The sequence below is a fragment of the Amblyomma maculatum genome, chromosome 6 (assembly GCF_055883805.1).
Source record: "Amblyomma maculatum isolate TAMU_Amacu chromosome 6, ASM5588380v1, whole genome shotgun sequence".
NCBI classification, from domain to species: Eukaryota; Metazoa; Arthropoda; class Arachnida; order Ixodida; family Ixodidae; genus Amblyomma; species Amblyomma maculatum.
This window is the reverse complement of record NC_139349.1, coordinates 49,957,180-49,971,775: the sequence shown is the minus strand read 5'-3', so window position 1 is coordinate 49,971,775 and position 14,596 is coordinate 49,957,180.

Sequence of the window (14,596 nt, the reverse complement as noted above, 5' to 3'; positions counted from 1 at the left end):
TAATGCAGCATACATAAACAACATAATATTACGCATAAAAAAAAAAGAAATGAATTCTTAATGCTTTGGCTTAACATGTTTCTTCAGCAATACGGGAAAAATATTACTTTTGTAGGATAACGCTTTATTAGAGGTGCTGGGACTCAATCTAGAAGCACGGAAGAGGCAGTCCGCGTACAAGCAGGTCCAGCGCACACAGCGATAGCGATGCCACGGGAGACAGCGCTTGGAGACAGGATGAGCTTAAGTGTCCCCAATAATGTAGCACCTTACACTGATAGGGCGTGATGGGGGAATAATGTAACAGGCAAAACAAGCTTCTGCCGTTGCTTTCGCGTTAACCAGAGCGAAACCACAATTTTTTATCCTCAGTCATAGGTAGCGTAAGAGGGTTCTAGCACAGCTTTCGCCCTCGCTCTTGATCACGTTCTACGTGACGCTGGCGGTAACAAAGGACGTTCCACGTCCGCCGCTTTGGCTGAGGGTGGCGCTGGTGAACACTCTCAAGGTTCGTATACAGACAACATAAATACCCAAGCAAGTAGCAGGGGGGACAGCGGCCGATGTAGCTCAGTTGGTAGAGCACCGGACGCGATATTCGGAGGTCGTGGGTTCGGTTCCCACCATCGGCACGTTGTTTTTTCTTCTACTTTTTTTTTCTTCTACTTTGTGTTTAATTATCTTTCCCCTAAACAGATTACATTACTAATTTCTGTGATTATCTAAGCAAATATTAAAAAAAAAAAAAAAAGACATAAAAGTTCCATTCCCAACGCTTTCCTTGGCCTCGCCGACTGTTGGCTTCTTTCATTCATATATATATATATATATATATATATATATATATATATATATATATATATATATATATATATATATATATATATATATATATATATATATATCGGCATCCAAGAACACCAGAGGATGGACTGTTATTCCATCTTCCCACCTCAAATGAGCAACACCAGTTGGCAGCCCCTCGGAGCTTTTGTATCATGCAGTCTCGGCAAGTCGCACAATACTATCTATACGAATCAATCAGTGTCCGTGCATGTCAGCTGCCAGTTACCACCTGCTTGAGTCAGGCCGGTGATTTTTGGCTCACAACGTCGACGCCAAATGTTCCGTTAAAATGTTGCGTTAATATGTTAAAATGCGTGACTTTTTGCGGTGTGTTGTAGACCGCCTCAAGAACTCGAAGGTTCTCAGCGTGGAGAGCTGAGTTCTCGTCAGAGTTGAGTATGCATCGTATCGCTAGCTCTGCTATCCTGTGGAAATGGCTGAGAGGAGCCGTTCGGCTGCAGCTAATCACTAACCTGCATGGGGTTCTTGCTCCATGCACGCGAAACTTCACAATACAAAGTTTCGGGTTGAGCTCTTGCCAAGTATTTCCCAAGCAATATCGCTGTTAACCTCACGCTTCTTGCTTTCCTGCTGTTCTTTTATGTATTGCGACGGAACCCATTTTTGTCTCGGCAGACTCGCCGGCCTGGTCATAGCCGCTGTAATGGAATATAACCTCAGCTGCCTCACATAGCTGGCCCTTCGCTGTTGTTGTGAGGAGCAAACTGAAATTTAAATAACGAATATCGCATGTGCTCTGGTTGCTGGTAAATAAAGACTATAGTATGTCATTTCTTACGAATTACCATGCTGAACGAGTATCAGGTGCGGTAGGATGCTTGTTGGGCCTGGTACTGGCACGTGGTCTCCAGTGCGGAAACCTGCGCTTCAGAAGTCGGTGCGAAATCACAGGCAGTACAAGCGCTAGCAATAGCTTGATTGAACTGCGAGAAGAACCAGGTTGGAGAAAGCGAGAATGCATGTTTACTAAGTGTGAAGTGAAGGCATCGAAAGAATGCATATCTTTGCTGGCGTGCGTCGCGTGGCCTGCCGCCATCGCTTGCAATCTGATTCGATTGAAAGCGGTGCTCTGCCGGACGTGATGTCGCCTTATCTCTGCCATTTGTGAGAGTCCAGAGATGTAATAATGGGCCAAATTCTATCTGCTGCCGATCGAGAGTCGCGAACATAGCGTGTAGCTTGAGCACGCTTTGTGGATACCTCTTATGAGTATCGTCTAGGTATGCTGGATGTATCTTTAGACTCTTCGTACTTCGATCAGAAAGAGACCATGCCGCTTCCTGCGCGCACTTTCCCACATAGCATGCATGTTAAACACCAGATTTGCGGCTTTCAGTAAGGAGATACAAGCTTTCATGCGGCAGTGTCGACATCAGTAGTGGTCGCTTATCTATGCAGTAGCGAAGACCGCGCTGAGGTTGCCGAAAAAAAAAAATCGGCAGACACATTGAAGACTGCTTATAATTATAATGCGAAAGCACTCATACCCTCACCACCGCCGACCACGAACCTGGTCCGACCTTGTTTGTGCTGTCACTCTGATTGGCTAAACTGTTTCGTGAGGTCACAACCACGTGGTCTCGCGCACGTAATTCAAACTGGGGCCAGAACAGCGGCTCGAACGCGCGAGCCTCCCAGACAGGCATTCCAAGTTCGCCAGCGAACAGAGCCATGGAGGGAGAGCGATGGAGCTTATGGATGAACGCCCCGACGAATTGCTCTAAATTCTCGCGTCCCTGCATGCATGGCATGGTTCATGAAGCTCAACGTCACTTCGTTAGGTTGCAGTCGAATAGATTTCTATCCCATCTAAGTATATTGGTGTTCCGCTTCACTAATTCAAGTCCAGCGCCCATTGATATAGGGAGCGAGTCCTGGCCCTTTAAAGTTAAGATTAGATTTAATGCTTTTCATTTGGCCGAGCCTATGCGCGCAACATGTTTATGGCCACAAAAATAACATTATGCACTGCTGGCACTCCAATACTCTAAACACTGCATCCAAATTTCGCACCGTAAACGCGCGCCGTTTTTCTATGATGTAATCTAGTTTTATGCCTGTTCTACTTGATAACCTTTTCAGGCCTGTTTCATGTGAGCCCCACTCGTCTATTTCTTTTTTTTTTTTTTTTTTCGTGACAGCTCCCACCGAGTAGCAGATCGTTCTTGCAAGTTAACTTCGTAAACACGTTTCTCAATTCAGTAATCTGTCTATACTTGCATTTAAACAGGAGCTTCGTGCTTCGGTGCATTTGTTTTCTTTTTATATATTTCGTATTTCTAGTAAATACTTATACTGTGAATTGATATCAATGTTATCTTATCGGTCCGTCGACCCTGCGATGTCATAAAATGCGAAATATGCTGATATACGAGGGCGCAATTGCCTAATTTGCCTTTGCAGTAAAACATGTTTCTTTAAACTGCGCTCTGAAGTTTTATACCATGTAAAATTTGCATTTGTAATAAAAGTATCTTCTCGCCCTTAAACTGTCGTCCATGCGATGCACCGGAGTTTATACAACGTGCTGTACTTTGTGGCCACCCAACTCCACGATATTTTTTTCTAGTCATTCTGCATATTGCACAGCGTGTGAAAAACGCAAATGTCGGAATGCTGAGCCAGCCGTTCTCTCCAAGTCAAATTTTGGCCGAACGATGCTCTATAGCTGAAGGACATTGAAAGTAACTTTCTGTCAGGCTGGTTTCGTTATAAATGTATTTTCTTTCTTTGCCATATTAGTTTTGTTGTCTTCAGTTGCACGTTCTAGTTTAGATGTTTTTGACCGTCAAGCGTTTGCAGCGCAACGTTTGGCAAGCTGTTTTATATGTTATTCCTCAATGCATTCAACGTGTCCAATAAATGTCACTGTAAAAAAAAAAAAAAAAAAAAAAAAAAAAGTTCATGGTGACGACATAGGTTGTCGCAAGTTTGAAAGCGGTTACTTCGAGTCCCGCGTGGTGCAATGTTTTCTTTTTGTTTTTATCTTTTCTATATTATTTAGTGTCTTAGAACATTATTTTCTTTTTTTTTTCTTTTTTTTTTCATATACCTCTCGTGCCAGAGGAATGAAATAAAGCGGGTTTTCCTGCAGAGTACCCACGTACAGGGCCATGGAGCATGCTTCGCGGTGCCCACACTGGGCCGATAATAATGTATAGCAGAGGCATTGGCTCCTAGTGCATGGCGCTTTGTTTTCAGGTAGAAAAGAAGCAGAAAATCATGCTTTTTTTATTAAATAAATAAAAAAAGAGAACCTTGCCATGGTAAGCCTTGAGTCTTACAGCGATGTCCGACTAACAAGGTTAGTCAAAAGTCCCTGTGATTTTTCAGTGGTACTTCTAGGCACTTAAAGAGCCATAGTAAATATATCAAGATTCTGATAGCTAGAGGTGGGAATGACACTTCTCCTTCCCTGCGAGTTTCGGGCTGCCGTAACTTAACTGATAAAGAGTAGAGTATGGCCTAATAACCAACCCTGCTGTACCTTCAATGTCTGTTCCTCTTAAATGGCTATACTAAAAACATCCTGACGCAAAGCCGCTAACCAGTGAACTAGCAGGATGCAGAATTAATAACAATCAGAACACCAAAATTTTAGGCAGGCTGAAGCGCCATCTGCCCTTGCTCCAATGTGTATAAAATTCCTCACCTATAAACCACTTATAAAACCCAAATTAGAATTAGCGTCCGCCACGTACGTGGAGTTAGAAGCAAGTTTATTTATTCACTGCATTTGTATCTTTTCAAATTCGGTCCGGGCTGCTGGATTAATTAATCTTTCATAGTCACACTATGGCAGCACTTCATATTTGAAAGCAGAATTCGGACTGCCTTCCCTTTTGTCGCGCTTTGCAAGCCTGGCCATACGAGCTGTTCTATTGTAATCTTCCCTCCATCGAGCACCGAAAATCACAGCCGCAGCATGTCATATTATCTTACCGCACCGGGCATATAATGCTTCAAGCTGGCCGCCAACCATCGCTCACAACTACTTTCTCTGCATCATTATTTTTTCTTTTTTTTCTAGCAGCTGCCATCGTCGCAATCGCTTCATCATCTGTTTTTCAAGAACGTGTACTAAACCATGTTGAGTGCTAAACACTAATAATCGCTGCTAGTTTGTACCCAAGTGAAATCGTTACATCCAATCAAAAAAAAAAAAAAAAGCGGCAGAAGTGTACACAAAGATGTAGAAGCCATGTTGCAATTCACAAAATACAATCCAGCTAGGCAAGTAAGAAAATACCAGAGGATAACTGCGTCAGTTTCCCACTGGGCGATTTGGAGAAAGGCCGTGGAGGAACCTTGCGGCGACCACCCACCTCGCAACTCGCTTCCGCGCCGTGTTGACTCGAGAGAGCTTACAATGGCGGGGTGAGCAAATCGTTTAGCTCCGGCCACGCGTCGTTCATCTCGCAGCAAGGACTTTACCAAGAGCTAGCGAATTCATCATGATCACCGCTGAAAAGCGCTTCGTAAACGGTCCACACTCACCGTGTCGCGAAGCGCCGACCGCTGCTGTTCTTGACGCACTGATGCGCCAGATTCGACTCGCTCGGCGCACGACGGCCGTTCAAAGGCGTAGCGAAACGAAATCTCAGGCGCAGAAAATTTTGACGGGCGAGAGCTGCCTAACTGAAGAACGAGAGCGGCGTTCTCGCGGTGTGCTGAAAGAACAAAAGATGACCGCCGACGCTGCATATCCAGCGTGACTTCGGCAGTCCTTCCGTGCGATGGTGACAGAGCGTGGGAAAACTTGAATCTTGCGCGTTCGCGAGACATAACGGGTCTTGCTGAAAATGGTAGCCTGCTCAAGAACTTGTAAAATCAGGAAAAATAAAAATAAAGAGCGCAATTTGAGCACCGGTGCATAGGTATGTAGTACTTTCAAAGCAATGGACGTATTGCAACTTGCGCCGGGCTGCAAAAGTGTTGTTTCAAAAAGGGGAAAAGAATTCCGAATGGGAGAACGTCATGTCATACGAAGAATAATTCTGAAGCAGTGAGACCTGGCCGTCACAATGTTTTTTTTTTTATTTTTTTTTTATTTTTATTTTATCTTTTTTTTTTTACCGTTTCGAACACAAGGACGAAAGTGATATGGTTGTTCAGTGCGCAGTCCTTTGTTGAAAGCAAAAGTCGCTCTCTCATTTTCTTTTTCATTTTTTTCTTCTTTATCTCAAGACGGCGAGTGCTATATATATAGGTCTCGATGTAGGAAACTCAGAGGAACAGCCTCATTTATATTATATTTGTAGTTCTTAGGCTTTAAAGCTAGTGAAAGTTTCAGATTCTGCTATATAATATATATGGTGCAAAAAACGACAACTTTTTCAAAGAGCACGAGTAATCGGGGCACGTCGCAGCCTCGTGAGGTCACCGTGCACGCTTCGTGTCACTCGTAACGACACCTTTCCAGGAAACCCTTGTTAACTACTCAGCGAAGCTGCCTTTTTAGAAGACCAACACGAATTGTTGAGCACGAGGAGCTAAGGCAATAACAAAAAGAAAAGAGAATAGAGAAAAAAGGCCAGCGACAATCGGACCCCCGCTGTGCTGGTGGCGGCAGGACGCATAGGGAAGGGTGGACTGACCTTTGGGGAGCCACCCAGGTTGTCATCGGCAAGGGTGAGGGGCACCCAAGTCAGCGACTCTACCGTCTCCTGGAAGGCGGTCCGCAAGGAGCTGCTGAACGTCGTTATGCTGCCTGGTGCACAAGGCTGCCGCGAAGGATCAGGTGTGGAGCGCACAGGGAATGACACGGAGGGGCAGCAGGCAGGTAATAAGCAAGGTTAGCTGGACTATGGTTTTTTGTGCTCCAATCATTAGACGATGTCGGCATTGCTGCGCTGGGGTAGTAACCCAATGCGTTTGCTTGCAGCGTGTGAGTAACAGGAAAAGGCTGAAATGAAAGCTGGGCCATTCTCTCAACATTCGCCAATATGTTAGTGAATACATATAAACGAAGCATCTGCACGTCCATCTCTCTTATCCTTTCAATTTTCTTATTTGGAAACCATACGTAGCAGTGAACACACACCGCACATGTCTCCGCAGAAAACTGTTTCTCAAAGGCGATACGCCAGCTAAACAACAAGCCTTCAATACAAGCCTTTTACAATTCCGAGAGCAAAATTTTACATAGTTTATACCCTATTTTCTATTCTTAACGACTGAAATTTGTGTCTCACAATCGAATTATATCCGGCTTTCAGTTCAGAATGTTATGAATTTCAGAAACCGCGGAATAAACTTTGATCTCGGGTGTATGCCGTAAATAAACTCATAGAACAATATAGAAAAACCCTTCTAACGCTGCTCAAGTAAGGTATGCAAAAAAAAAAAACAAAAAAAAATGTTGATTTAGTCTCAGGTCCAGTACGTTACACTTCGTGAAGATATATACGGATGCTATAATTCAGGCTTCCGACCGCTCAAAATCCTCACAGCACTGCGTAGTCCCCATCTCTGACTGAGAACAGCAAGCCCCTGCTCCGTGACGGTGCGTCACTCCTCAGTCGCCGCGCACGGGACGGCCGTCGTCGTCGACGCCATGGCGCGCGTCCCCCGCAGAGTGACGTCTTTGCTCCAAGCCACACTCAGCCATGGGAGCCGCGCCCCGTGCGCAGCTCACCTAGCGGTGCATACCTCCGCGGCGCGTTCTCGTAAAAATTAACTACTCGGACATCGTAGGGAACGCCAGCACGCGACCACCCACCCGCCACGCCTCGTTCTCGATGCCACGAGCGAGAACGTGCCACCGACGCTGCTTTCCAGTGAACGCAGTCTATGGAGGCAAAGGCGCACGTGCGCTCACGCGGCGCCAGCACGACACGGAGGAGAGACTGGCCTCCTCTCCTTCCTTGCATACCCGCTGAGGTGCCTGTTGTGACAGCATCATTGTGAAATGCCATCCGCTGCACTGCTAAGGTGCTTCTTGTCCCAAAGGAGTGCTTCTCCTCTCTTCTAGCGTCCCTTCGTCTTTTCATTGTTTTCTTTTTTTTTTCTTTTTTTTTTTTTCTGTCGTAAGGGGTCACGCGATGATCGATGGGCAAAACGGTCATGTGAAGAAACTACTTCGGAACGGTGATTCCAGTTCTGGTTAAAAAACGAGAACCGAAAAAAAAATTAAAACAAGCGTCAAATGTTACAAAGGATTCAAAACGCGTCTGAGTATAACAAAAGAGCTTCTGGCTTTTCCAATGCCCAATGTGCGCTGCCCATGAGAACAGTTCGGAGCATCAAGGATGCAATAAAACATATATAACCAAACTGCAGCCAGAATAGTAATATTTGGGTAATGGGCTTCATGAGATTAAAATTCGACAGCGAATTACTGACTCTAAACGCTTACACGTGGCCGAGATCACGAAGTCAAAAATTTTCTGTATTGTGAAACAAATTCCAGTATCATGCCTTAATGTTTCAATAACGCAATCCTCATGTTTCCACAGTGTCGTCGGGGGGTCGTACTCCAGTCGGCTGTCATAACATTTTAATTATTAGGACACCATGCACCTTTGAGTACCATGCGTGCGCGTGCGCCGCGTATTTATCATCGAACAAAATCAACTGCCACGTAAAATTTGTAAGGTTGCACGCAGTCTGCCACGAGAGGAGAATGCGTAAGCATGACAAAGTTTGGGGATGGCCCACCTAAATTCGGAAGCCATCATATTGTAACGTATATGCTACTGAAGCGCCAGGTTATGCCATGTTAGTTGGCCATAGCCAAATAATAAGTCGTTATCTATATAACAATTAGTAGTTATCAATTACACTGATTATAGATCTTATAAGTCTACTGACACATTGTTCGAACGAACACCATTCCACCATTTGACTCTATTAATCATTAATCATTAAGTCTTAATAACGCCGCCCAAGAGCAGCGCGGTCCGCAGTCAACTTTTGCAAGTGTGTTTTACCACAAAACAAACTTTTCTATGCAGGGAAGCTCACCTCGCTGATAGAAGGTGGGACGTTATATGTGCGTGTGCATCTCAGTTCCAGAGCCCTTGATCGAGTGAGTGCAGCCAGAGTGCAATGACATTAATACGTACTTTCTGTTACTTTTCTTATTTAAATGAGGCGTATATGTATAGTCCCATGGAGCTGGAGCAGATGTTTTGGAGGAAGCAAGCCATGCAATCCCGGCTGTTGCTCGCGGAGTAATTTTGTCAGGCTCCCATTCATAATTTAGAGGAGAGCGGTACGCATTGCTTATTGAAGAGACCTGTGACTCCTGCCAGTCGTGAGGCGTGCAGATCACGGCTGCTATGGTTACTTTGTTATTACGGGCAACTAGTTTACAAATTGGAATGGTTTCGTCCAAAATGTTCGCACTTGTTTCTGATGCTCCCGTTGCCTCTGTTTGTGGACACTTTGCTGTGCATAGGAAGTAAACTTCGTTTCATATGCAACTGCGGAGATTTTAAAGCGAGCTTCGCATCTTCGGCACTGTGATCGATGCTTCAAAGAAAACAATCATGCGGCTGCTGTATGGGAGGTGAATAACTAGAGAAGCACAAAGTCTCTCCGCGTGGTTTAGATGCAAGTTCAAGCTCCAGTGCTTGTAGAGAAACTACTGGTAAGCTGCGATATAAGGACATGCGCTTAAATGAAATTTTCAGCGTTAATGCGGCATCAAAGAAGAACTTCGATCGGAGCCATATTGAGAGTGTCTATCGAATTGTAGCTCATGCACGTTGGCGAAGGCAACACTGCAGGTCCAAATCAACCAGATCACCTGCGTACGCTCCCACAGAAATGTTAGGCGTGAGGCGATGTTGCCATAACTAAGATGCCACTTGAACAAACAAACAAAAAAATACTAATTTAACCCGCCGATAATATACACCATGGAGGCGGCATGCTAGAAAGTATATCTACATGTCTTATCAGTTGGTTTCTTTAGGAGTGGCATCTCTCACAACCGTGCAGTAAAAAGAGGCGCCTAAGAAAGGAAACAGGGGCAAGTCCTACATGTAAGAAATAAAGAATTCCTTGCATCCAACCAGCGCTTTCAGCGTGAGGAACCAGAGCATAGTCCTCGAACAAACACCTTAATGCGAGCTGTCAACAGTGAAGCCGTGCCAAGAAAGTCCGTCGCTCAAGGCTCATTTAACACGCTCACTCACTGAGGCCAAGTTTCGATAAGTCACCGCAGGTGCTCCTTCGCTTGTGCGGAAATGAAAGGCTCGCAGCCGCACGGTACGGCCCACGTAAGGCGGCTGTAAACCGTGCTGGGGAGTGATCCTCGTATATCGCTGCCTTGTCGGGCATTGAGGCGGCGCACTTTTCCTAGTCGGAAGGCGCGTTCACCGTGTATGAGAGCGCCGGCACAATTGAATAAACCCCTCGGCCTCGCCCTCGAGGGGGTCGGTTGCGTACGCCTTAAACCGCGAAGGGGCGGCACCCGGTTAGCGAGAAGCGGGCATCGACGCAACTGCGCCGTAACCACAGCGGGCGCGATAGAGCACCCTTTCATTCACAAAGGGGAACGGGGACGCTTTGTGTATAGGCTGTGTACTTTGGAGCACGGCTGACCTTTCTCTCTCCCCTTAGCTGCGACTCTCCTTCCTCAAACTCTACAGAAAACGGCAGCGTCTGACCACGGCGATGCATAAGGCGTTCAATAGCCACCTTCGGTCGTAACGCTTGCGTGAAGACCGGTGTGGACAGCTGCTGCTGCTGCTGCTGCTGCAGCGGCATTCGCAATTGAGACACGCGGCCTGCACGCGACGTTGTTGCTCCCGTATAACGCCCCTCGCGAACGTGTCAGCACATTGGGAGGGCACACAGGTGCCTGCCGGTGTACCGTTGCCGCATCGGGACTTAAAGAAAGCCGCATTTTTCTTGCATTGTGCTACACCCCCCGAACACTCAAAACCATTCACGGACGCGCGACGTAGTCATCCTCGCGTCTGCTTTTCAAGCCAACTCTTCTTTTTTACTTCTCATCGCCCTCCTCACTTTCTTGCGCCCTTGAAAACGTAAGCGAAAGTTTCCGTATTGTGGGGGCGAGATAGGGAGATGGGGCTTAAAGGCACACGCGTACGCATGAAACAGTTATTGCGCGTTGGAAGAGAGTCAGACCAGTTTGCTTTCGTTTTCTTAATCTGCGGCAGCGTCTGGCGCTTTGGCCACCGGTTACTTCCCAACAGTCCCAACTAGGGGCTCCCTTTCCCTTTGCCGCTATCTGCCATGGCTGTCGTTTTCTCGTTTACTGTCCCCCCCGCCCCCACCCCCTCCCTAACTTCCCTTGTGTCCGCACTGGGTTGGCTGCCCACTTCGTCCGACTTGCGAGGCATGCCGGGCTGAATTCTTATCGCTCTCTGCCCCAAGTACTTTGTTTACTGCAAAGGGCTTGCGCAATGGCTGCAGAGGGACTGGCGTGTGCCTCGCGTGTGGCGCTTCATCTCCCTTCGTCCACTCCCCTCTACCCGTACGCCGTGGCTTTCAGTGGCGAAGTCGAGGCAAGAGCCTCGCGAAAGCATCACAGTAGAACTCCGTCTGTTTGCTCCTTCTCGTGATGGAACTGATGAAAGAGTAGCTACCCCTGACAATGCAAATATCGTAGGTCGAACGCTTTGAGCAGCCATCATTTCCCATCAAAGATAATTTCAGTAATATTGTTTTCCCAAAGAATAAGCGGCTAACAACTCCATTTGACGAAAAGCAAACGTAATCAACCAATTAACGATCCGAGTTAAAAATTTTGGTGAATAAAGTTGTCATAGGTCTGGAGATGTGGCGTACACTCAGGACATCCTAGTGCAGGGCTTCTAATTAATTCAAAACGCCTGGGGTGAAATGATTGTAGCTGCATACAGTGTACTTTTGTATGTGCGAAAATTAAGTGTTTTGCTATGTATGATCCAGTTGTTCGAGACATTACCGCCTTTTCAGAACAGGCACTTGCCAAAAGTGAACTTCAAATAGGCCGACTGCAGTGCGACGGCAACATTTTAACGCTTAGTTTACACACCCTTTCTTCCCGGCTCGAAGAATTGTAGGCACAGGGAAATGGGGGAGTTCGCCAAGTAATTGGCGCCGGTTGTCGGGGAGCACTGCGGGAGAGGAGAAGGGGGGGGGGGGGGGGGGGGGAGAGGCGTTTCGGTCATTGTTCAGTCGCCCCCTGTTGACGCAACCGCTCCCGACTGACCTTTTCTTCTTCTTACTGAAAGAGCGCTCAGCGCCATTTCGAGGCCGCGAAATGCTTTCGTTGCGCAAGCTTTCAGGTTTCCTGAAAAGCTCGCCGGCACGAGTGAAAGAGAGGGGATAAGAGAATGTTACCGTTCCGCTGCCCGTCTCCGTCATTGCCTTCTATGGTGTGCTCTTTCAACAGTCCGTGGCTCGCTTTTACTGTCTGCCTGGTGGCTCGTGCCAGTGAGATTTCTGGGGCGCCGCCTCTGCGTGCGACGGCGTAGTGTGCTTTCTGCTGGACCTCCCACTGGTCCTCTGAGAATGCTGTAGTCATGAGCGATACATTGCAGGGTGCCTTTCTTTACTAAGGCACCTGGGGAAAAGTGGGAAGAATTTTCCAACTGCCCTTTCTTAGAATGGATTGCGCCTTCAGTGATTGGTTACTATTCGTAAGAAAGGTATTATATTTCTTGTTTTTCGCTAATAACTGACTGTACAAAATAATTATGACAGCGCCAACAAGAACATGCTATTTAAATCTACCCTCACGCGACTTTATGGCATCAGTCTCATGTATTATACTGTAACCCGCTGCTTGTGCAATCGGCCATTCAAACGCCGACACTTATTTGACCGACAGAGCAACTATACCAGGAAGTCGCTACTATATAGAGAAGTCGAATGGATGATTAAGATTGCTTCATAAACTTATAACTGTATATATAATCGTCAAAGCTGTCGTCCATTAAGCATATTTCGTATTCTGAGTACATTTATATATATATATATATATATATATATATATATATATATATATATATATATATATATATATATATATATATATATATATATATATATATATATATATATATATATATATATATATATATATATATATATACGATTACGATCCCTATAACTGCAGTCATTACGGCACCAAATTTTATTTAGGCTTTGCGTCAACGCATATTTGATTCACTAGCTAATCCGTATCACTGCCTGCCAGAGTTCCAATTTCAGCATTTTTTTTTCCCTCCGAGGGGGAAAAAAATGCTGTATTCGGTATACGGTATACTCTATCAAAAGTGATCACTGTAGGCAGAGAGCAGCTTAAAACATCAAGTCTCCTCCCCTCTACTTGAACGTGACAGTGCAGAGAGAAACATGCCACGGCCACCCATTGGCACCAGAAGGTAAACAGACCGGAAACACGGCGTCAAAGGTCGATGGAAGTGCGAAGGCGGAGCATCGGCCCGGAAGTTTTCCCCTCTGACGCTAAAAGGAACGCTGCTCGCCGCCACCGCTACCGCCGTTTGACGGACGATCACTGCCGACAGCCATCCGTCTTGGGCGCAGGCACTACTTAGCCACATGGTCGATGGGCGGCTATCTTTATGCGAGGCTGCTCTGCCCCTTTATGGCTTCCGGGGCCGGAACCGCCGTGGAACATGCGCCTCGCCGGGGCTCAGACTCGCCGCTGGTACTACACCACGCGGCCCCTTCCACGCCACTCTGCCAGTCGGCTCAGAAAGTGTGTCGCGACAGCACGCCGCACTTCCGGACCGCCCTCGCCGCCTGGCGCCGCGCCAGTAAGCTCTGGTTTCCGCGCCACGCGCCCGATAAGCCGCAGCGTGGTGTCACCCGTCGGATACAGCGGGCGTACGCAGCCCGGAGTGACCGTCGCCCGACTGACGGTGCTGAGAAACCAACTTTAAATACGAGCACTTCTATAAGGCACGCGTGCAATAAAGAACCCTTTTCGACTGATCAAATGATCCCCTTCCATTTGATCACCTTTTATACTTTGCTCCACGCGGCTAACCCTTGCGCAAGGTTTCTTTCTTTTTATAACTGAGGCACAATCAGAAGCCGAAACTGCGGTTAAAATTTTTCTTTTTTTTTAACACCTCATTAGATACCACTAAAACTGTTGACGCTTTAATATATCCCGAAAGTGAAACAAATAACAAATTAAACCTCCCTTTGGTATGTACAGTACTCACGGATTGAAATAGGACACTCGGAGCGCGTGGCCGTCGCTGCATGCATGGCATTGTGGTAAACAACAGGCCGGTTTATTGGCGACCGGAAGGAGCAGTTCTGCTTTTTAGATGTTCTCCCCCTCGCGCTATACCACAACGCAGCACCTTGGTTCCATGAGCATCCATGGGCGGCGCTGCATGCAGCGACGGCCACGCGCTCCGAGTGTCCTATTTCAATCCGTGAGTACTGTACACATCTAACCAATGGTAAAATGAACCCCTTATCATTGCCTGGGTTTTGCATAGGTATGGATATACAGGGCTGAGTACTGCAACTAAAAATACCCCATCCTCAGAGCAACCTTACTCGCATTGGAAAATCAAACCTTCAGTGCGGGATTTGTGTCAGTGTTTGCGTTCTATAGAGTCATGTCAGTGTTCTCCCGGTACTCAAGGTCGTATGCAAGCGCGAAAAATCGGTGTGTAAGAAAAACATTACATATCGTAACGAATGCACAACTGTAATCACTAGGCCAGCTGCCGGATAGAGTGAGCACTCAGTGAGCACTCAGCATTTTTTTTTCTCTTTTAGG